This window comes from Hippocampus guttulatus, chromosome 10 (genome assembly GCF_054856545.1).
Source record: "Hippocampus guttulatus isolate MCC_2025c chromosome 10, RoL_Hgut_1.0, whole genome shotgun sequence".
Lineage (NCBI taxonomy): Eukaryota > Metazoa > Chordata > Actinopteri > Syngnathiformes > Syngnathidae > Hippocampus > Hippocampus guttulatus.
This window is the reverse complement of record NC_141270.1, coordinates 8,185,934-8,208,910: the sequence shown is the minus strand read 5'-3', so window position 1 is coordinate 8,208,910 and position 22,977 is coordinate 8,185,934. Positions and strand designations below refer to the sequence as shown.

Sequence of the window (22,977 nt, the reverse complement as noted above, 5' to 3'; positions counted from 1 at the left end):
TGGGTGAGTGGGTGGGAACTGGGTGACATTAAATAGAGCAAGAACCAGAGTAGGCAAGACTGGGAACAACACCTATAAATGGGGACTCTCACTCAGCAGTGAGTGTCCGTGTGGCCACCCAATACAAACAATGGAGCACATTCTTCGGGATTGTGAACTGGGGCCCACCTGCACAGATCAAGACCTCTTAGACACAAGTGATGCTGCCAAGCAATGGATCCAGTACTGGCGCGACAAGATATGATGATGATGACCATCGCTGTGCGATTAGATACTTTGCACAGAAAGGCAATCTGTTAGGCCGCCGTCACAGGTACGGAACTCCGTCCACCACTTGTAGCTTTGTAGCTTATGCGTTAGCATTTCAACCCTGGGTGAAGCGATCGCTACGGCAGCTATGTAAATAACAGGATTGCACGTAACTCGCAAATGAATTCAACAATGAAGAAAATCACAGTTCATTTCTGTTTGTATAATCACACGTGATGGTGTGGAAACAATTAGTTCTGACTCTCATTGGAACTTGGAACTGCAAGTAACAATTGACCAATTATGGCAAAAGGGCCTCTTCCCAAATAAACCTTCGAATTAATGCCCACCATGCTATGCATTGAACACGCCTGCCACAATATGTTGATGTACAGTACAAGGAATCTGTTTCATTGACAAGCCTGCATTTTCGTGAAGCCAAATTCAATATTTACCTCATTTCCTGTGCGGGGTCACCAAACGCCCCCCCCCCCCCCCATCCTGCTATTAGTCTCCTTCTCATCTGACTGCTGTGTCCCACTGTGACCGCACTTGAGGCGCTAATGATAATGTAATAACCCAGACCAATTACCATGGCAATCAGACTCACTTAATTGAGTTGATTATGAGCTCTCTCTCTGAGATGACCCCTCTGGACTCAAAAGGAAGGGAACACAAAGAATCGGAGGGCGTGGACGCGGCGATTGGAGTGTTTCGTCAGGCGTTGTGTGTCACTGCGCGACAGCCACATGGGATATGACTCTGTGTGTGTGTGTGTGTGTGTGTGTGTGTGTGTCAGGGGTGCTGTTGGGAGATGGCGTGGAAGCAAGAGAGCAGCCCTTTAGGGACGTGTAAGGGAGTCGAGGGGCGGAACGGTGGCGAGAGAAAAAGTGGGAGGGGTCCGTCCCAGGCTCGCGGTTCGGAATCACAACCCTGCCTGTGTAATTGACCCAGACACACACAACATCTGAAGTTAATCCAATCAGCGGGGGGAAAGCACGACACTCCCATCCGCGCAAGACACACAAACATAAGGTCAAGAGCAGCTTGTATTAGCGCAATGATGTCAGGGACAAGTGGTGTGGATAATTGACTTTCAGCACGCTTAAAAGGCACACGCAGAGAGATGGAGATATGAAGGCAAAGCAGCAGGTCCACTCTGCCAGATGACAAATGAAGACTAAGTGACTCAGCAGCAGGCTGACATTGACACTCGACTTGCACGGTGTTAGCATTCATTTGGCCGATATGTCACCTGATAATGGAGGCCAGCTTACTGCATCACAACATGTGATGCAAATATCGAGATTAGTCAGGATTTGTATGAACTTTATTTGTGCAGGGGCTGTTGTTTAGCTACAATTGAAACTCAGAACAAGCAGTGAGAAAGTCATCCATAGTTGGTGTTTTGCATTGTTAGTAAATCAGGATACATTAATTGATGATTTTGGCCTTTAGAAAAATGTGTAAAAGTGATGTCCTTTTTAAAATCATACTATTTAAAAAAATCTATCGGTTCAAAATTTGACCAAACTATAGTTTGATAACAAATTTATCAAACTATAGTTTGATAAATTTGTTATTAATTGTAATGCCCACTTCAACCTGAATACAACTCACTCTGAATTTTGAAAATCAGACAATGGGGTCCAGCGAAATTGAATTTTTCACACTGGAAAAATTGCCTTTTAGAGGAATGTTTTTGTGTGATACCGCTTTAAAAAAAAAATCTGGTTAAAAAAATGCCTTCATTAGAGTCAAGCAGTCTAACATCATTTTTTTCCTCAACGTTATCCTCAACCCTTTCGCGCGGGGAACCCCCTTTTTCAGTTGTCTGTGTTTAAGTTGCTTCATGTCAAAATTCGCGGACATCAAGGAGCCCAAATTACCGTGACGTTTGAAATGCTTCTCACATTGCTATTATTTCAGAAATGTGTGTTGAAGTGGTAGCCCGTGGCATTAATCAGTACCCTGAAAAGTTGGTGACCTCTGGGATGCACTCGCCTGCAACAATACCGTGATCTCAAGATCATGCCAAATTTCCAACGGTTCAAAATACACTTTGCTGACTAATAAAAATAAAAAGGAATACAGTCAAACCTCGGTTTTCGAACGTCTCTGTTTTCGACCAAATCGGTTTTCGACCAAAAATTTCAAGTTTTTTATGCCTCGGATGACGACCGAATTTCGGTTCTCGAACAAACTGAGCGCACTTGAATGGGTCACTTGACTCCTCTCGTCTTCTTTAGATGAGGAAGTGACGCTTCCTCGTATAGTGTTCCATTGTGAACAGATGTGTTCAATAAAGATTTTTTTTTAAAAAGAGCATGGTTTCGGTTTTTGAAAAAAAAAAACGGTTTTCGAACAGCCTTCTGGAACGGATTATGGTCGAAAACCGAGGTATGACTGTACTCCGACAGAACAATTTATATGCTTTACAAGTATATCAATATTTTTCCAAGCGTATATTTAACATACAGTAGTGCAAACATGCCTCCGTCTAAAAACCAAAAGTAGGTGAACCGCAGGCATCAGTACTTGTTTGTATTCCAACAGCGAGGGAGGGACAACCATGGCAAAGCTTCCTGAGAGTCTTTCCGTTTCACTCACGGTAAAAGAGGAGGACACGCTAATAAAGAAGCCGTAGCGGAGTTGGTTAACATCTGGGGATTGAAAGCAAATGTGCTTTTGAGAGCCGAGTACACTGTTGGCTTTTCATAGGGCCGTTGTGATTGAAAGCAAACTTTCTAAAAGGACTATTGACTCTCTACATTTCCCCTTGCGTACAACAGACAGGAGGAGCGTAGCAAAACAGGGGCCTGCTCAAATGTTGCATGAAGACCGTGGTGAATTCATATTGATGGGAAAATGCGGCCTCGCAAGCCTGGCAACGATGATTTTTTTTTTCTCCATAAACCACCGGGAACAAGAAGTCAATCAGCTGACAGGTGCTAACAGTGCCAAATTGCGGCGCGGAAAACAGTTGGGGCGTGGAGAACGCAGCGAGAGAGCGAAAGCAAATGGCAAGCGCCGTCTGTGCTTTTCTGACGACTTCTTACGCTGCGTTGTGGAGCTTGTGAGGATTTTACGGTGGAGCCTGTGTCAACACCCGAATGCATGTCAAATATGATGAGTCTTGATGCCTGTAAAACAAATCTGAGCGCTGCTTCTCAGCGTCTATCTCCGACCAGAAGCCCTCTTCCCCCCCGGAGCTACATCTGCATCCCGCTGCCAACTTTCTATGCTTGTCGCGCCACAAACCCCCCCCCTCTGGAAGACATTGATTATTTTCAGGGAGAAAGATACTTGTGATTATTATTATTATTTTTTATGTCTCTTGAAGAATGGGATCAAATATTTTTTGTGAGCGTGGTGCAGCCACATGACAAATATGAGCTCATCGGGGAAGAAATAAAGATGATGGATTTGCTACGTGACACCGTGCGCTTGCCGGGACTCCACAGAATCTTTTTCACTCACGTGCACTCCATTTGGCGAGTTATGCAGTTCTATTTCTTAGCATTAGCTAGCGCTAGCATGTGACTGTGTTCGTGTGCAAGGATGTCCTCACACTTGCCAGGTTTGATCAAAGTGAACCACACTGCGATAGCTGCGCTGCTTTTGGTCAAGTGTGAACGCTTGCGTCTGGTACGCGCCGAACAAACCTCTTGGAGCAGTTGCTGTTTGCTTGTTAGTGAACTCCAGTGCAGATGGGTTTGAGTGTGAAAGGCGCGTGTTGAAATGACAGCAAAAAGCATCGTCGAAGAACAAATGTATTTGTCTCTTTGCAGCTTGTCTCCATCTGAGCGTGGGTATATGTTGGCTTTTTAAAATACATTTTGGAATCTCAGACAGCAGAAATAGAACTGCAGAAAAATATTGAACGTGTCATATGTCGTCATGTAGTGGCTGACTGCTCACGCTGGAATTCACTGCAAAAATATCTATACTGTAAAGGCCTTCCACAAATGTCCTTTCGCCTGTCCAGAAAATAAATAAATAAAAGAGTTGAAACTATAATAATCAAGAGTCCACGGACGCTTTTGCGATCACACACATAAGCTAACTGGTTAACCCATTTGAATTGCTCCCGTCTGTGTTGCGAACCAAAACAGCAGGTCCAAATAATGTAAACAGTTCCTCAGATGAAATATTTGGAGACTTTCTGCTAGTTGTAAAGGTGTTCATCTGCAGCGCTAAACATAATCTTTTGTGATGTGGAGACATCTTTGTACCGTTTGCACTGCACTGTAAATGACATCACGTGTGCCTATGGCCAAATTGTGTCACATGACCAAATCCACAAAATAGGTGAGCCATGATCGGTCATTACCCGAGTCCTTAGGCACCGTGATGCTAATTTTCACTCGACAACAAATGGGTGCACCATGCAAAATAGCTGCCACCGAGATGGATAAAAAAACGTGAGATCTTTCCGTTAAATTCATAGTACACAAACAATATTAATCCGCATACCGTGACTACAGATTGTAAGGAACATCTTTGACTGGACTTCCCCTTTTCAGTTAACGTGGTCCAATCGGGTTGTGACTCTGCTCTAAGTGTCACGAACAAGCTTTGATCTGATGATTACTTTGGTCCGTACTCAAGTAGCAGACTACGAGTGTGATCACAGCCACAGAGTCGAGGAGGCCGAAGCGCATGTGCAGAATTGTGCAAGCGAAGACTGCGGGCAGTGCAAAGCTCCAGGGAACCACTTGAGATTGCAGGCAGAGGGACTGATAAGCCAACGGGCCATTCATCAGACCAAATGAAGGCAGTAAAGTCGACTGGAAGGAACCCAGGCATCGCCCCGGGATGGCAGCCGGCCTCTCCGTGGAGACCTGTGACTAACGCATGCGAACAGGCACAAGCATGCACGCAAATAACCAAAGAATGGGAAAAGATGCACAAATGAATGGACAGAGAGGAGCTCAGGAGAGTAGGTGGCTACAAGTGTAATGGACTTCCAGAGGCATTGGTCCCATTGCCTCGGGAGCTACACCTGGCGATTGAGGCTCCTGTCGGAGAGGGTGGGGGTGGGGGGGGGGGCTACGTGTGGCCCATCCTGCTCAGAAAGCATCCATCAGGCGGATATTGCCGCCATCCAGAGGTGATACATTAGCGGGGGTACCAAGGGGACAATGTGTGCCCGTGATAGATTCCGCCAGAGCGCCCCGCTGTTGTCACACGGCGCCCATGTTACTCAAATCTGCGCGTTGTGTCTCCTTTTGAATTTATTCCGTAGCAATGCGCTGCGTATTCTCCTCTTAATCACACCACCCAGTGGACGGAGACATATTTCTCGCGGAGAGAGCGCTACCACGTTGCACGCTTATGAAAGCCATACATTACTTAAGCACTTAGGCCAGCCAAAGAGGAGAGATGAAACTACTTTCAAGTGTTGCCCGCGTGTTTATAAGACCATATTAGTGTCTCACTAGTGCTTTGCAGAGCTTGTACCATCAATTTGCCCAAAGACTCCATCTTAGCTTATATAAATCCCACCTCAGGGCTAATATGAATCAGATTTATTTGCTCCACTCATGTTTATTATTGTGGTTTATAGTTTATATTTGGTGTTAAACGCCATCAGTTGGTCTATACGGCATGTCTGTCTCATCCTTCGAAAGGATGAAAGTGGTTTACGGCGCCGTGAGTGCCAATAAACAGCCAGCGACCATCTTGTAGATGCACATCTTTAATGCTTCATGCGCGATGAACTTGGCCGTTTAGTGCAGGTCCAAGGCCACGCGGCGAATTGGCTTGAGCAACAAAGACAAGAGGACACAGCAGAGGACTTTCAAGATAGACGCAGTAAAGCTCGCAACAACGCGAAAAGGACTTCTCGGACCGGCCGAGTTGAAGACGGATCATCAGTCCGTCATGTGCTCGGCCATCGCGACGCCTTCTTGGTCCCATTTAAAGAGGTGTGGCGTGCGTGTGAGTGATCTTACTCGGACAAGATGAAAAGTCGGCACTCTGCCAAGGACGGCGGCAAAGATTGATGACATCAAGCGGTACAGTGACACCCTGTTCAACATGATCTCTGACAGATCCAAAGGGAAGCAATCAAAGTCGGCCATGAGAACTCTTGATGTAGTGGGAACACATGTTTGACCTCCAGGTTCACTGGTAATTCTACTGCTCCGATGAACATAGCAGGCCCTTCCTTCTATTGTGCCTTATAATAAAAATAACGTTCGTGAAATCCCCCTTCGGCTGGTGTGCCCATTATGCTAAATTCTAATGAGCTTCATCTTTTTTTAGCGCTTGATAAATCACTCGAGGACTTGCCCAGTGGATGGTTTGACCATTAACCAGCAATATTCATTTATTACGCTCGTATCACCGCAGTTACAATTGCTGTTGTTATGAAAATTACTTTTAATTTCAGTTGAAGTACAATCTCCCCTTTAGACTCGACCATTTGTTTTCTTTTTAATTGCTGAATCGTTGGGAGTCATGTTCTAAACACATTTCAGAAGTGCATTTGGAGCTATTGATATGAACTTCACACTCTTTTTGACTGTACTTGAAAAGGGTCTGAAAAAGGCCTGGCCAGTCAATATAAAATGAGGCGCTGGGATTAAATGTGTGGCGTCTGAAAAGACATCTAAATACGTCTTTGGGAGTGAATGCGTTAAAAGCCTCACCCATCGCCTTCGATCGAATGCACGCAGCATGTCGGCATCCATTTTATGATTTGAACCAATGTTTGGCCCGAAGGACCACTGAGAACGATGGCATCCGTCACAATCTCGCAGACCTAGATTTCACAAAGTTCACGCCGCAGCTGCAAAGGAAATGAGCGAGCGTGTGGATTTCCTCGTGTTTTCCACGGCAGCGCCTGTCTCTGCCGCGAACGACTCTTTTGATAGATGCTTCGCTGGGAGACAGACAGCCGTGTGCCAAGACGATGGCATCAAAAAGCAGATGATTGACAGCGACTGACAGCCATCTTCCTCCTAAACACACTGCAGGTCCCTGTGCTTGCTCTCTCTCTCTCTCTCTCTCTCTCTCTCTGTCATTCGAGGAGACTGAACTAAAGAGAGAGATGTCATAAAACAGTTGCTGTCATTGTGTTTTGTTTTGGTCAGGGCACCTTTGGAAAGACATTCAGAAGGGGTTTTTTTTCAGTACAGGGATGGGCATTTGATGAAATGGCCTCAATCGCTCAGCAGGAAAATACATCGTAAATTCATTTGTTGTTTTTGCCGCCGATCGATATGCGATGGCGGAAAGTGGTGTGTGTTATATTTGAACAGTCCCCTTTAACAACAAACTATTAAGTGCCGTGTTAAAGCAAATAAAAGCAGCACTAAAAGCCCAACCTTTTCAACATTCAAAATGTGCAAGCTCACTCTTAACCATGCAATAAAAATGCCAGCCGACTGATTCATTTGGAGAAATTTGACATTATTAACAGCCTCAAATTTGTTGGACTCAATAATTTCCTAATCATTGTAAATTCCAGATTGAAGCACCCACAGCAATGGGATCTAATTGGGATAGGGACGATGTATTGATGTCTTACTTTTACCAGTCTGAGAGTTTTTGCCTTTCTCATCTCGCAGTCTTGTCCACTTCAAACATGGGGTTTTGATACTTGACTTTTTGGGTGGCTCATTGAAGTTCTTTTTTTTTAATGGCAGCCCCATCCATCCATCCCTCGCGAAAGGTCAACTCCACCTTGGACTGGTTGTCAATCAATCCCATGGTGACTGCCAGAGAGCGCAATGAGTGGGAATTGATGCCACGCCAGCTGGACCTTCATCAGCTATGTCAAACACGAGACTACCCATGACTCTCTGACAACCCGAAATTAATTTTTCCCCTCACTGTGATGTCATGGCATGCCTTACTTACAACATGCCTCTAAACAAAATCAAAGTAGGAGTGAAGAACTTGCCAAAACTCCGTTCGGTTTGTCCTCTTTAACCCTTTCATGCACCCCTGTAATCTGATAAACTGTCCACTGTAGTAACCGCTGTCCCTGAAAGGGTTAAACCAACAACCGTGTGCTGTTATTAAAAGAAAATATTTTTTTGTCTCATATAATAGATGAACACACCATTTTTATACAGTTCCGTACAATTCCCCAAATTGCCGGTTCTCGAATAGATCCGCTCAATGTACCATTCATATTCCAACATTTATGTCAGCATTGTCCTTGCCGCAAATCATTCATGTAAACATTCCATACGAGTAAGTTCATGATATACAAATACTGTGTGTACATCTGTGTCAGAATTTCCATCCAAGGCAGCTGTTGTTTCTTTTTGAGACTTTTGATGGGCGCAGTTGTGCTTCATAGCTGCCGAATGCATGCTTTAATATGGACAGAGATTATTTTTATTACTTTTTTTTAACAAGCTGGTCAAAGAAACCATTATATATACTCGTGGCAACCCGGTGGTCCAGTTAGCACGTTGAACTCACAGTGCAGAGGTTGTGGGTTCGATTCCAACTCCAGCCTTCCTGTGTGGAGTTTGCGTGTTCTCCCTGGGCCTGCGTGGGTTTTCTCCGGGTACTCCAGTTTCCTCCCACATTCCAAAAACATGCATGGCAGGCTGATTGAACACTCCAAAATTGTCCCTAGGTATGAGTGTGAGCGCGGATGGTTGTTCATCTCTGTGTGCCCTGCGATTGGCTGGCAACTGGTTCAGGGTGTCCGACGCCTACTGCACGGAGATGGCTCCAATGTGCCCTGCAACCCTTGTGAGGATAAAGCAGATCAGAAAATGGATGGATATAAAAAGTAAATATATTGAAATCAGCATCATAAATACGACGAGGGAGCCATCTCTCATCAAAATTTTGACCAATGTCACCAACAGTCGTGATCACACCTGTGGGCTACGATTTAGCCACAACTAATGGCAAATGATGAACAACTTTGTCATGATTGTTTCAATTTGAGGGAACGTAAGACATTTAACGAGGTATCAAAGAAAGTTGAACGTCCGGATTTCTCAATTCATTCTCTGGTTTCATCAGTCGAAGGAGGTGGAGCTCAGTCTCCATGATCAACCTTCGCCGCCATTATCTTCTGACACACGTATCCGCCACAAAATGATTTGCCTTCATCTTCTGGCAAGTCACCTAATGAAAGTTGAAAGAGGCGAGCTCGGTGCCATCGAGCTTGCCGTCGGCTTGCAAACTGCATTCGCTGTCATTAAAGAGATGAATGGCGGCAGCTGAGAACTGGCTTGTTCCTTCGCATCACGAGCGAACGTCTCTCGACGCGGCTTATGATCTTTGCGCTGCCACCAAGGCCGTGTCGCGTTACTCACCTTATAAGTCACAGTCGGGTTCAAACCGCAGTACGTCTTCCTGTCTCGGCCGCTCATTGAGATCATTAGTACGTGGTGAAAGGAGAAGGAGACAGAAGACATATAAAGTTTCTCTTGGTTTTGTGCCAGTGGTCCTCATGGCATGACAGAACACCAGCTCCGAACGGCCTAACTAGAAGGCTTTTGTTCAGGGTTTTTTTTTTTTTTTTTTTCCCGGGCATAGGAGTTAAGGGAGAAGGATCACACATGTCCTCCTATTATGAAAATATAGCAAAGATGTTGGCAAAGGCTACTGCGTTATGTGTAATGCATTTGAAGTAAGTGACTCATGAAAATTCTTACCTGTTTAAGTCCAAATAGGAGGGAATTTTGATGACTCTTTGGTGTGCATCTCCAGTCACGCGCAAAAACGATTTGCTGAATTTTGAATGAATTTGAGTGCCCACTAGTCATATTTGGCTTTTGTGGCAGCTCTCCACTGTAGTCTAGAGTCGTCGTACTTACAGGTTGTATGCGGGGGGGGGGGGGGGGGGGGGGTATTGGAAATATACTTTCTTTTATAATTGAAGGGACCTATTAACAGTTGCGTTATCTTCCGTCATGCCATTGTGAGGAGTGGATGACATCTCCATCTCATCGCAAATCCTGAGCTGTCTGCTGAGCATGTTTGCCGAGGTTTTACATCTGTTTACTTAGAATCTAATGACCTCTTTTAGACATGCAGCTGCTCTAAAAAAATGACTTTATGGATCAAGACTGTTGGCAAAAAAAAAAAAAAAAATCTAAGCTCCTCAGGCTTAATTTGTCAATTATTAAAACATAATTACATTTTCTTTAAAGCCATTAGCCGCAGGGTTTTAAGAATCATTTTTGCATCGAGCCAATAAGTTTCCTCTGTGCTTTTCCCAAAGAAAAATGTAAATGTCTGGGTTATTTCCCCCAGTGAGTCTTACAAAGTGTGGAGATGATTCATGGCAGATGAAAGCATTCTTCATAATTAGATTAGCCTGATGGACTAGAATTCATTAATTATGAAGACACATTCACATGGTTCTTAATACAGTTCCTTCCCCACCGCCTCCTCCGCGACCTCGTCGGCACATTGCCCATTCATCTGTAGTCAGCTGCTGGGCTGAGTTACTAAGTTGTGGTCACACATTGTTCCAACAAATAATGCCAAAGCACGGAAAGGCCAGCCTGGAAGTGATGGCCACAATATGCATTTGCCTTTAAAACTTAAGCGGCGCGTTTAATTTATCGAGGGTGTCACATGGCGGCGGTGAGTAATTATTCTCTGGGCTTAATGAATTCCATGGCCGTAGGGGCGACTGTCAAGGAGGAGGACACCCTCGCTGACCATGTTAGATGCTTGCAGACAACAATCGTGCTTCCCGGAGCTACAAGATGGTCTTTCTTGAAACATACAAAAAAAGATTTCGCACAGTCGCTTTTATTTTACAATAGTCAATGTGATATTTTGATTATTATTTTCGGAAGACCTTTAGTGAAAGGCATTTCAGTCAACTGAGGTCAGGCTAAATTAACAGTCATTTAATCTTACTGTTTTATGGAATACCATAGGAAAAGATTGATCCAAATCCGGGACGTCCAAAATCGGTCCTCGAGGGCCACTATCCTGCAGGTTTTCAGACGTTTCCCTCCTCCAACACAACGGATTCCGATGATGAGCATTTGGATCCAGTGTGTTGGAGGAACAATCTCAACCATAATGACAAAATATCTCCACGTTAACCCAGCTAATGTTGCCTGGTGGAAGTCTGGCTAAGTGTAGCTCAACTTCTATCGCAAAAATAAGTTGGGACTGAGTCAACAGCTCCTCTGGTGGCTGCAGCGAAGTAGTTCACTCCTTCATTTTGAGCTGGAGCTGGAGCCTCTCCCAGCTGACTTTACTGAAAGGTGGAATAGATCCTGACGCGGTTGCCCGTCAATCACGGATCCCAAATCCGCCATGCCTGCCTGGAATTCAAGCAAGTGAACACAACATGGCCAGGCACCGAAACAATCAACAACCCTGTCATATTTTCTTTATAAAGAGTGTGACCAATTTGTTGTTCATGTTTGCATTTTAAATTAACAGACCTCCAAATACGTGAAACCATCGATAATTATTTTAGGCTCACGTTTCTGATCACAAATGGAAGGTTAAAAATCATCAGCCAACAATGTCAGCAGTCACATGAAAAAAATAAATAAATGCGTCCGCCACGGAGTTTCTCCTTGAATTGTTTCCACATTACACTTCATTAATCATGTTACTAAAGTGTGACAAGTTGAAGTATTTGTGTCACAATGTTTTAGCGACTAGTGATACATTTGAAGTCATAAATGTCCTTCTGTTATGTTCCATATCGCGGTCTGAGTTATGCACAGTACATACATAAAAGTTGCTCTCCACAATTCCATTAACAACTCTTCAAAGTGTTGACGACACTGTATCGTGCCATCTGGTCATCCGTAGTTGTCCAGCTGTCACGAGTTTACACAGTTAAATTAAATGCATGTTATGCGGGACATGACTGGAAAAAGTGTGAACCCGCGTCCACAGAGTTCAACCAGAGTGTAGCTTTCTTCACACACTATCCCTTGAGCATGGCTTCCAGACAAATAAGAGGCCTTGCGCTCTATCTCAACACCACTGACAATAACTGGTTTCTTTTCTTTTTTTTTTTTTTAAATCCATAAGAAATGTACTATTAACTCTTGATTCAGTCTCATGCTGCGTCTCGGTGACATGGGCCTCCTTTCTAATTCCCATTACTGGGAACACTGTATCCTTATCAAGGGAAACAATAAGCCACTTGTCGGCACAGTAAGAAAATATGAGGAAGCATCTGCCTCATTCAGAGGAACCCATGACTCTGTGGTGAAGATGGCCGCTCACAATGACCCCCCACCCCCTCGCTCCCACCCTCCTTTTGTTAGTCCTCCCTGTGACCTCTAGCAGAGTGGTGGCGGCCTCACTGTGAAGGCAGAGTTAAATCTGATCTCCAGGGAATATATTTATATTTATTGAATTTTGCTCTCTCGTTGGTTGTGTTTCTTTTACACCACTCAGTTTGATTGATGGAGCGATATCGTTACATTTGGACAACTTTGAAAATGAATTTGATGGATCAATCGCATTTGGAATCCGTCGTCAAACAGTCGTGTCATGTCAATATTTCTTTTGACAAATGGTAATGTTTCGACATTCTTAATTGGCATTCCAGTTTGAGCAGAAGTTAACTAATTACTGTGTTAGAAACTCCCTTTGAACACTCTTAACTTTGCCATTAAGACTATCCCAAAACTCGTATGACTTTTAAAACGCGCTGTATTTTTCCAGAAAATTTTGGTCCAAATTTTAGCCGCTTTTGTGTGATGCTGCACAGGTGGGAGACATGAGAGGAGTAATTTGGCACAGGCAGGGGGTATGCCATTCTCATCTTCCAGCCCCGAATAGAAGCTGTGCTCCCTAGCCGTAAAGCTGTCACTGAGATGGCTCTCTATCGATGATGGCATCAACTTTTATTTATTTATTTAATTTTAACCAAGCGCCCCTGTGATGCACTGCCTAGATTGGCTGTTATCTCCTCCCTCCCTGCTATGTCTCCCTGCTCTTTAAGACAAAGGGTAATAAAGCCATAAATTGTGTGCTCTGTGCAAGGTATGGACATTCTGTCTGGGAGATGCTGTAAGAAGTGCCATAAAGCACCCTCAAAGTCATAGCTAAAGATTTACACTTATTTAACATCCTCCTCTTCCCCTAAATCATCGTGATAAGAGAATTAAGTGATGGGCTATAGGTTCTTTGTTCTCAGTCTATTGATTTTTTTTTTTCGCCCCTCAAAAGTATCCAGGACATAATTACTGAGCTGAGCTTTTTGGTGCAGGTTGACAGACGATGTGAGGTGTCCTGAGTTTGATCGAATAGTTGAAAGGAAAGAAACACTCTCAATTATGCCTCATTTACTCTGGTTGCTGGAAACGTTTTGCCAGCGCTGTAAACAGACTTTTCTGTTGTGGAAACACCCTAGCACTGCACAACAGTGATCCAAAACCGCCCCACATGGATATTAACTTAGATGACCTAATGTCTACACTATTTATCTCCATCCTATCTATGAAAGCTGCATCCTCAGCACGGGCTGTTCATGTGACCGAAAGCTGAGTTAACACATCCATGCAGGTTTTGAAGCATTCCCTAGCAATGGATTTGCAGCGAAAAACATTTGTTTGCCATTTACGTCGGTAAACACTTCTGGAACACTTCCAATAAACGTGTCATCAGGGTTGTTCAGGTTGGGTGAGGTCAAAGCCTTTTTTACACATCTCATAGCAGTTCCAGTATGTATCGACCATTTCCTTTTACACTCAGCCCGGAGGAGGTTTTCCTGACATTTGCAGTGTGTTATACATTACACCTACTAATGTGTGTAACAGTTACTGTGATGTAAAATATGATAAGGAATAAACAAACGCAATGAATGTGTTAGCATACACATGCTAACACATTTACAATCACCGTTTTTAATGGTAATGATGGTATCCAGTCTCCGTATTGTCGAGCACTTTGTCTTCTCAATTAGAGACATAACTGAGATGTAATATCGTTCATGTGTGTAACAGCTACTGTTAAGTAATGAACAAATGTAATCATCAGATTAGCATTCAGTGTTCTTGGTGCCTCTGAACTCACTCAAGATGGAGTCTATGTATTGCGATTGTACATGTCTATGCTAACACATTCACAATCACAGTTTTTAATGGTATGCTTTCCAGTCTCTGTGTTGTCTAGCACTTTGTCTTCTAAATTAGACATAACTGTTGTAATATCGTTCATGTTTGACCAGCTATCGGTGAGTTAAAATGTGGGGCGAACAAAGTTTCCCTGAATGTGTAGGCTTTATAATGACAGATGACAGTGAGATGTTGCTCTCTTATCTCGGAGTTGCAAACCTTACACTTTGACCTTGAATGTACATCTAATCATCTTTGGAACTCCCTTCGTGATAATTGCTTAATGAGGTGGATTTTGCACGCGACTCGTGTCAGAGTCCTGGTGTGCGGCCGGGGTTTGCCAGTTTTGCGGCATGCACGGTCACTCACTGTTCTACAAATGTTGCGGTTCCATCAATCTATGTTCACTCACATTCAACCTTGTGTGTTTTTATTTCAGTCAAGATCACGATGGATCGGAGCACCACTGAAGCCTCAAGCACATTCCTCATTGTCATTCTTGTGCTTCTCCAGGAACATCGAGCATTGGAATTGGTAAGCATTAACTTTATGATTCCCTCCCCCCACATTGCTTAACTTCGCTTAATAGTCAAGTGGTCCGTTTTCCCATGATTTGTAAGTTACTGCCATGACAAAGTTAAAAGCATCTGAAAGCCACTCGCGTAATTTATGGCCAATGCATCGGAATGAATCATAGCGACCTGCGTGAAGTTATATTTATTATTTGTCGAACCGGGGCAGGATATATGGCCGGAACGGAATCTGCTGAGAGGATTCGGTGGGCGCCATAACCGCATTCATCATTCTATAGTGAAACCATTTTTAATGCGTTGCCACCATTAGCGCTTGTACTTTTCTGCCCATGAGAGGGCCAAACCACCCAAAGACTGTCAGGCTAAAGCTGGATCGGGGATTCTATTTGGGGGATTATAGAATGTTTCTTCCATTTTCTCTACTGGATTATAAAATTTATTGCGCTTTTTCCCCCCAATGTTATTAATTTACAGTATGTCAGCAATCTGTAAATTCATTCTTAAATCATTGGAGAAGTAATGATTTCCTTACACAATGAAACCTCCTAAATCGAAAAATATGTTCTGTGACGCAGGTAGACAAACATGGCCAACAATGCTAGGTTGAGTCATTCATTCTAGATTGTCACATCGTAAAACCTCTTCAAGTATCATTGTAATGGTCACAGCAGTAATTCAAGTGTTGGAAAATGTGAAGTGCTGTGTGAAAATGACACTGAAGTAAGACGGCTTCCAAGATGAAGATGTCTGACAAAGAATAGGAATAGGAAATAGTATGTTGGCAAGCTTCTTGACGCATCATGACATCCAAAAGACAGAAACCAGCCACACACACCCAACCCTGTAATCCTGTTGAGCGCTGGCCAACGTGATCGATAGATAGCATATCCGTCACTTCATTGGAAAACACCACGCAAGATGCTGTTTGAGATGGCTTTAATGTGCTGCCTGTTCCTAAGTGAGCCAAAACAGCTTGAAGGTGTATCACATCCACAATTGGTTCAGGAGGGCTCTTATGTCTTGTGGCCATAAGTCCACCCAAGAAAACCACATGATGAGTATTTACATCCCACCGAGATCTAAAGATCATTTACCCGTACCATATGCTGTTGCCTTGATGGTTAGTGATATTTCTGCGACTGCGTCCAACAATTAATGAGGGAGAAACAGGGCTGGCGTTAACCTTCGGGTATTCTTTCAACGCTACTGGCCCCTTTCTCTGAACCCTGACTGGCTGTCTCACCGGCCTTCTTCCGTCTTCCCCGGTTGAACTCTCGCCCCGTCCTCTCATCCCCCACCTCCAGCCCTCCCCTCAGGGCCCAGTGGGAGTGATTTATCTTAGCGTGAAAAGACTTGTGATGACGCCGGGCGGGGGGGGAGGCGGGGCCGCGGGGCCCTTGGCATTGAATGCTTCAGTGGCGTTTGCATGAAGTTCACGGCCCCGCGGCCACGATAAATGTCAAGTGCTACAAACGTCCTGTAAATAAGACAGAGCGCTGCCAAAGTCGCAGTCTGCTTATTGACTGGCCACGCAGAAGGTGTGTGTGTGGGTTCTATGTGCATACAAGCCCAACCTTATCTTACATTTTGAATAAAAGGCAACAAATCTTGGAATTCATAGACACCAGCTAGCTGTACACTGAGTGGTTATGAGCTTTCCTATGCAGCAGTTTATTTGGTGGCATATACAAAAAAAAAAAAAAAAAACAGGAAACGTTGAAGGTGAAAACCGGTGATGCATATTAATGCAAAGACTTGGTGTTCTGCACCTTATTAAAAGCTCGAAAATGTCATTGTGTTTTTGTTTTCTTTTGAAGAAATACACATCTCACCAGCACTTCGTAAGCAGCTATATGACAAAACTGATGTTTTAAATATGTACAAAATACATGCATAAGCGCAAAGTACATTTTTCAATGCAGATATAAAGGATTTGCGATCCTAACTCAACAACAAAGAGTTCCAAGCTAACTATAAAATAACCAAATTTTATATTTTTATTGTACTGTAAATGGTTCTCTTGGGTGACAAAAAAATACCGTTCAAGGATTTCACAAAAATTATTAGGCTTACTCGTTGCAGTACAGGGCAGTATAACACCCAAGGTTACTGCAACTAAGACATGTCTGCCATCTAGTGCTGGTTAGTGATATTACAACTCATAACTGCATTTGACACAGATTGGCAGACTTTATTTTTTTTCAATATTTTTTTCATATTTTGAATTTTCGCCGGCGGCACAATGACGAGGTGCAGGGTTCAATTCTGGCTCCTGCCTTCCTGTGTGGGGTTTGCATGTTCTCCCCGTGCCTGAGTGGCTTTTCTCCGGGTAGTCCCGTTTCCTCCCACGTTCCAAAAACATGCATGGCAGGTAAATGGAACAGTCTCAATGGTCCCTAGGTGTGATTGTGACCGCGAATGGTTGTTCGTCTGTGTGGCAACCATTTCAGGGTGAACTCCGCTTCTGCCCAAAGATGGCTGGGATGAGCTCCAGCACACCCGCGGCCCTCATGGGTATAAACGGATTAGAAAATGGATTGATGGATGGATTTTTCCCCTTTTGTATGGATGTACAAACGGGCCACTCAGAGTTCGGTCACGGGCCGCATGTTAATTGCCCATCGTTGACTTAGTTCATTTGTTATAGTGAACTACAGTAATGTAGTACAATAGAAACAGTCAAGGATGGTCACTGATGTTAAATCAATTCGTAAGTTGCATACTTTGTAAACAAGCAGCTGCAAGTTGATCCTGAAGGACGACTTTTATAGCTCATGTTGCAGTTCACTTCTCCCACACTTATTTCTTTGTATTTGAAATCTTTCTTGTAGAGTTCAGTGCTGTTTCATTATTCCGCTCCACAGTGTCGGCATTGGAATAAGAGATGCATTTGTCTGGTGTGCAGCCCGGCTAAAAATCAAATAGCAACGACAGGGATTACACTTACGCTGCTTTAATGAGATGACAAGGTGCCTTTATTTCATTCTTAGATGCCACTTGAGGGCTCGCTGAAGTCATTTTGGGACTCTGGCGCAAACTTAAAAGTGTTATTTTATTTGATCATCTTCTCCTACCTCAGGAATTTCCCTGTTGGTTGAATAAAAAACAAAAAAACAACCCGCCCCTGAAAAGCAGAGAAGGAACAGGACCCGGCGCTATTAAGAGTTATCTCGGGACGTACAGTCCTGCATATATATCACCGCCCGCCGGTGTCGTCCCCCGACTTGATAAACTGCATTTCCTGTCAGCGGAGGACACTGAAGGTTACCGCCGCCTATGAAAAAGAGCACAACAACCACCTGGCCAGCTTGGTGACTGCTCTACCTGCTGAAGCGACACAAATCATTGGGGTAATCCATAAAGAGCAGGCATTTATCGCCCCCTCACCCCCAAACCCCCCCGCAGCCGTTTGACGATTCCTGCAGTGATAGCTAAATGCCGACATCACCGCAGCTTTCGACATTTGCGAGGCATCCCTACGCCGGGACGTGTACTCATGCTATTACATGTGGCGACGACACATGGTGATATGCAAACATTTGCCTACATGCACTCAGCTGATTAAACAGGCGCATAAATAATTGTCCTTGTCACTTTTTTTTTTTTTTTTTTGATATAAAGGCACCGCATTGTTCCTCCCTCCATTGCTCACAAACATCATTCGGAGGGAGCGTGGCCTGCCTCAGCAGGGACCATAAGCTGCATTTGTTCACCAGCTCCAGACACACTGAAGCAATTTATGAGCCTCTGGCTGCAGCCTGATTAGAGCAGTGCTTGTAAAATGTATTTTGGCATATATGCGCGGGTTTTACTGGAGCTCCCCCTGTCACACATACATCATTGAAAGAGTGAGATGAAACAAGAGCAGCCAGGGGAGTGGCGCTGGTGTCTACAGAGGGCATTGTTTCTCTCTCGGGGGGCCTCCATTTTTGAAATGGTTAACCTCAAACTGTCAACACTTTCTTCGGACGAACAATGGATGTGATTTGAGAAACATCATCCACAGTCGAGCACCCTATAAAATGTCATCGAAATGAACCTCTGAGCTTTTTCTTTGGCTTTTTATTTTATTTTATTTATTTTTTTCTTCATGCCAGCACAGAAGGCACCATTTTTGGCAAAGAGGACAAGTGTGATGATAACCAAAGGGAATTACTGAAGCAAAGGTTTGTTTCAGTACAATATGAGCAATACAATTGCTAAATTAAAAAGCAGGAACGACACACAAAAGATCAGAGAAACTCGATGACACACTTCTACAGTGTACAGGATGCTTTTCCATAAAAGGTTCTCTCAGTTGTTTTCAAAGGCGTGGGCGGTTTTCAGTGTTTTATTTTGCTTTATTATAAACTCTCTGGTTTATTCCTCATTTTATCTTTTGAATAAAGTGCAGAGGTGGGAAAAGGTAAGCACACATACTGGTACTTGTGTAAACTAGTAAAGGTATCAGTGATGATTAGACTCCATAGTTTTGACAAAAAAAAAAAGAAGCTATATTTGGAAATACTGTTCACCTTTCCTGTAAAGTTAACCACGATTGACTTTTCTCTTTCTTTTATAGTGTTACGTATGTCTGGTTTCAAATCCATTCCGTCCAAGTAAAAAGTCTTCAGAAAAGTAAAGACTCAAATACATGTACCCGAAAAGTATGCTGAAAAATAGTAATGAAGCATTTGTACGACCTCATCTGTACTTGCCAGCACTCATAATCTGAATGAAACATGGCCTGCAATTGATAATGCTTTGATGATTGTGACAGTCGGAAACTAGAATGAATGAATTCACTTTACATTATTACATTACTTGGGGAAAAATAGTTTTGAAGCAAGAGCTACTCGGAAGTAAACCGGCATCATGGAGAAGATGGCGTTCTTTTCGACCTTCCACTGTACGCTCGCCCTCGTCCTTCATTCACATTCCTGGCCTTCGACAATAAACACGTCCTTAAAAAAAAATAATCTTGCTCAAAGTTTTCAACATTTGGGTCTTTAACCGACATCTGCGAACCCTCACAACCTGTCATCCAAGTTTCAACATGATTTGCTGCTGCTTCATCACCGCACTAGAACAATTGCATTAATAAGTGCCGCGAGGCCTTGTTGAGACCATGTGAGATTGTTATTGAATTAGAATTATGTGACAACTGGCCCTCTCATTGTTCCACCGTGTGCAACTTATGCTTGGCCACGCTCCGCAGTCACATGGACTCGGCTAGGGTCATTTCTCGTGTGCATGGAGGCCTACTGTACGCAAGTCAATGTGTGCTTTGTCGCACTTTTCCAGAGATGAATTCCCTTGAACAAAACTGCACTGTAGTTTTTTTTTTTTTTTTGGGAGGGGGGCACTGTCTGGAACATGATTTATTTTTCCCTGTAATGCTCTAATTCATGTCTTCAGTGATAGGCTCATTCTATTTCGGTGAGGTAATTACACACGTTTGCTGGCTAAAATGGCAAACTGAAACTCAAAATGGAACTGATCTGTGATAAAATTAATGAGTTACATCTGTGTTTTTCCCGCCGGGAAGCCAACATTTCTGCTTTTTTTTTTTCTCGTGGCTCTGCCTAAATTTGTGCCTGACTTATTGCGTAATTATGACAGTCTGTTAAGTGTTAGCCATCTTGTAGTATCCCTCACTGTATGATATAGTGCATATGAGGCTAACTCGTAAATGTGACGGTGTTTGTCTGAAACTGCCTTATCTTATTTTGTGGGCAAAGGTCTTATTTTGTCAAGTGGTTGCACAAACTAAAATCTGGATCCAGATGATTTTAGTTTGTGCAACCGCTTGACGAAATAACATTCAGCAAATTCAACCAAAATGTTTAAATGTTTGTAGATTTGATTTATTTGTAAAAATATGAACGGATAACACACTAATCTCATACATCGGTAATATGCAGTACATAGATATTTAATACATGGAACTCATTGAAAAAATTTAGAAATAGTAATTGTAATTTTGGTGCGTTAAAGAGAAACTAACAATAGACTAGAATTCTTCTCTCGAAGCCGCTAGCTTGCTAATATCAAACTGAGTGCAACAAATTGCTAACCCTTTTGGTGATGCCAATAAAAGACATTTAAATTCTGCGTGGCCGCACTTCTTGAAAGTAACTAATTTCACTTTACATTTGTTAAGAATCTAACGCCATTTTGACAATTGAGTGTCGGTTCGCAGTATTGGCAAGCAAATGCACTGTAGGAAACAAACACTTACTCTGACCACGCTATTCCCGTGCATTACTGATATTTATGATCCTTGTGTAAACGTAAATTAAAGTGAATAGGAAATCAAGTCCTCTCTGGGGTGTCTTTCATGCCATTCCAGTCAGTAATTCATCGATGCGGAAAGCCGTGCAGTTTGCATGATAATGCCATGGCGTGGCTAAAAACACGCCTGGTGGAACGAGACGATCGTGTATGCAGAGAAGCGGCGAGCACCCTGCGAGAATCAATAAAGCGCATGGGATTTTAGATTTATGGTGACATCCTATCGATCAATTAGGAGCCGACTGTTCAAGGCGGCACGGCTAATGGATGGATGGATGTTCGCGGCACTCAAAGATGCCAATAGGTATTAAAAGTAAATCAGAGGTTAGACGGAATTATTGTTCATCACTTTTCACGCTGGGAACTACTGTCACTTTACACCAGATGATGAATTCAGAATGGCCATTCCCAATGGTTTTTTTTGTTGTTGTTGTTTTTTAAGCTACACTCCCTTTTCACACTGCTTGACAGTGTTTGGCGCAGCCCCCAACATGTGCTAAAAAAATGACCTAACTCTTAAATAATGTGCTAGCTGGAATGACACTCCCACAAACAGGATACTCGCATAGTTTTCTTGATTTTTTTTTTCTCCTCATCGATGACTGCAAGTAGCTGAAGAAGATTCTAGTACATGTCTCACAGTCAGGCAAGTTTTCTTGTGGGGGTTGATGCTAGAAATAGCAGGGTGACAAACAAGTCACGATGATGCAGAGACGGGTACTGTTAGCAGTTAGCATCAGATTAGCTGCTAACAGCTACTCAATGTAAGAGAGAGTAAGTGCTCAACTTAATCAAACTTAGTTGTTTGCTAGAGAGAGAGAAAGAGCGAGAGAGAGAGAGAGAGAGAGAGAGAGAGAGAGAGAGAGAGTCAGAAACCATATTAAAGTTAAACATATAACTATGATTCCGTATACAGCATACACTTTAAATCTCACTAACCAATGTGTCTGTGATGCGGACAAAGACACTATCTGGTGATGGCGAGTTGCTTTATTATTATTTTTCTTCAGTAGTCTCAAAACCTTGTGTAAGAAGAAAGATTGTGCCAAAGCAGGATGCGCATGATATGCATAACTCCATTCATATGACGTGATTTAGGTTTGAGGGTTTTAGTCTCGGGCTCATCTCGCAGCACTCGCTCCGAGAGGGCCCGAAATGAGGGACGGCATGAAATAAAACTCCTCCTGTGACTTCTCAGGGGGAATGGAGTCATTTAGTAGATTTCTGTCCGTGTGCCGATCACTCAAACTGAGCCGCCTTCGCCACACAGCTGATAATCATACATATTCCGCTCACAGGAGCGCTATAAATCTCTGTCCCGGTTTCATCCCGCCGTCGTTCATCAATCACACCGGGAGCAGGATGAAACACTGCCGCCTCGGAAATGTATCATATTAGTTCCCGGGATGTTTACCAAGATAATGTGAGACAACAAGAGAGAGTGAAATATGGCGCCGCCGCATTCCTTAAATTAAAAACCACTCCTCCTTCCCCTTCAGGTCACCCTGCGTGCTGGTTGCAACTCGTGTCTACAAGGCGTCCTAAACACTGCCTGTCCGTGCCCTTCTGTCACCTTGACGCGAATGAACGTTGTAAAGATGCCTGAACAAAGAAGCAAAGATCACGTTCGTATTGAATTAATTCTGCCAAGATGTTTGCTTTATTACTGTTAGAATCCGAAGAAACTCATTTCCATATGGTAGCGGTGGCCTTGGTTCAAAGACACACAAATTTGCTTCATAATTTTTCCGACGTACAGGATAACATTTCTGTCACTCAGCAAGTAATGCTTAAAGCTTAAAATCTGAAATATATGAAAGCGGGTGTCTGGCTATCCAAATTAGCATTTGGGGGGATTTTGCAAAAGATTAAACTTGATCTGGATT

The 22,977-nt window shown here is 43.4% G+C and overlaps 1 protein-coding gene across 2 annotated transcripts in view; it reads left to right on the top strand.

The window, feature by feature from the left end:
• The first annotated feature begins 31 nt into the window (after positions 1–31).
• lrmda (leucine rich melanocyte differentiation associated) overlaps positions 32–22,977 on the top strand; it is a 314,281-nt gene continuing 291,335 nt past the window's right edge. For both annotated transcript variants that reach the window (XM_086122293.1, XM_086122294.1), the window contains exons 1-2: positions 32–313; positions 14,725–14,819. The gene's annotated coding sequence lies outside the window, so the exon portion shown is untranslated. The remainder of the gene's footprint in view (positions 314–14,724; positions 14,820–22,977) is intronic.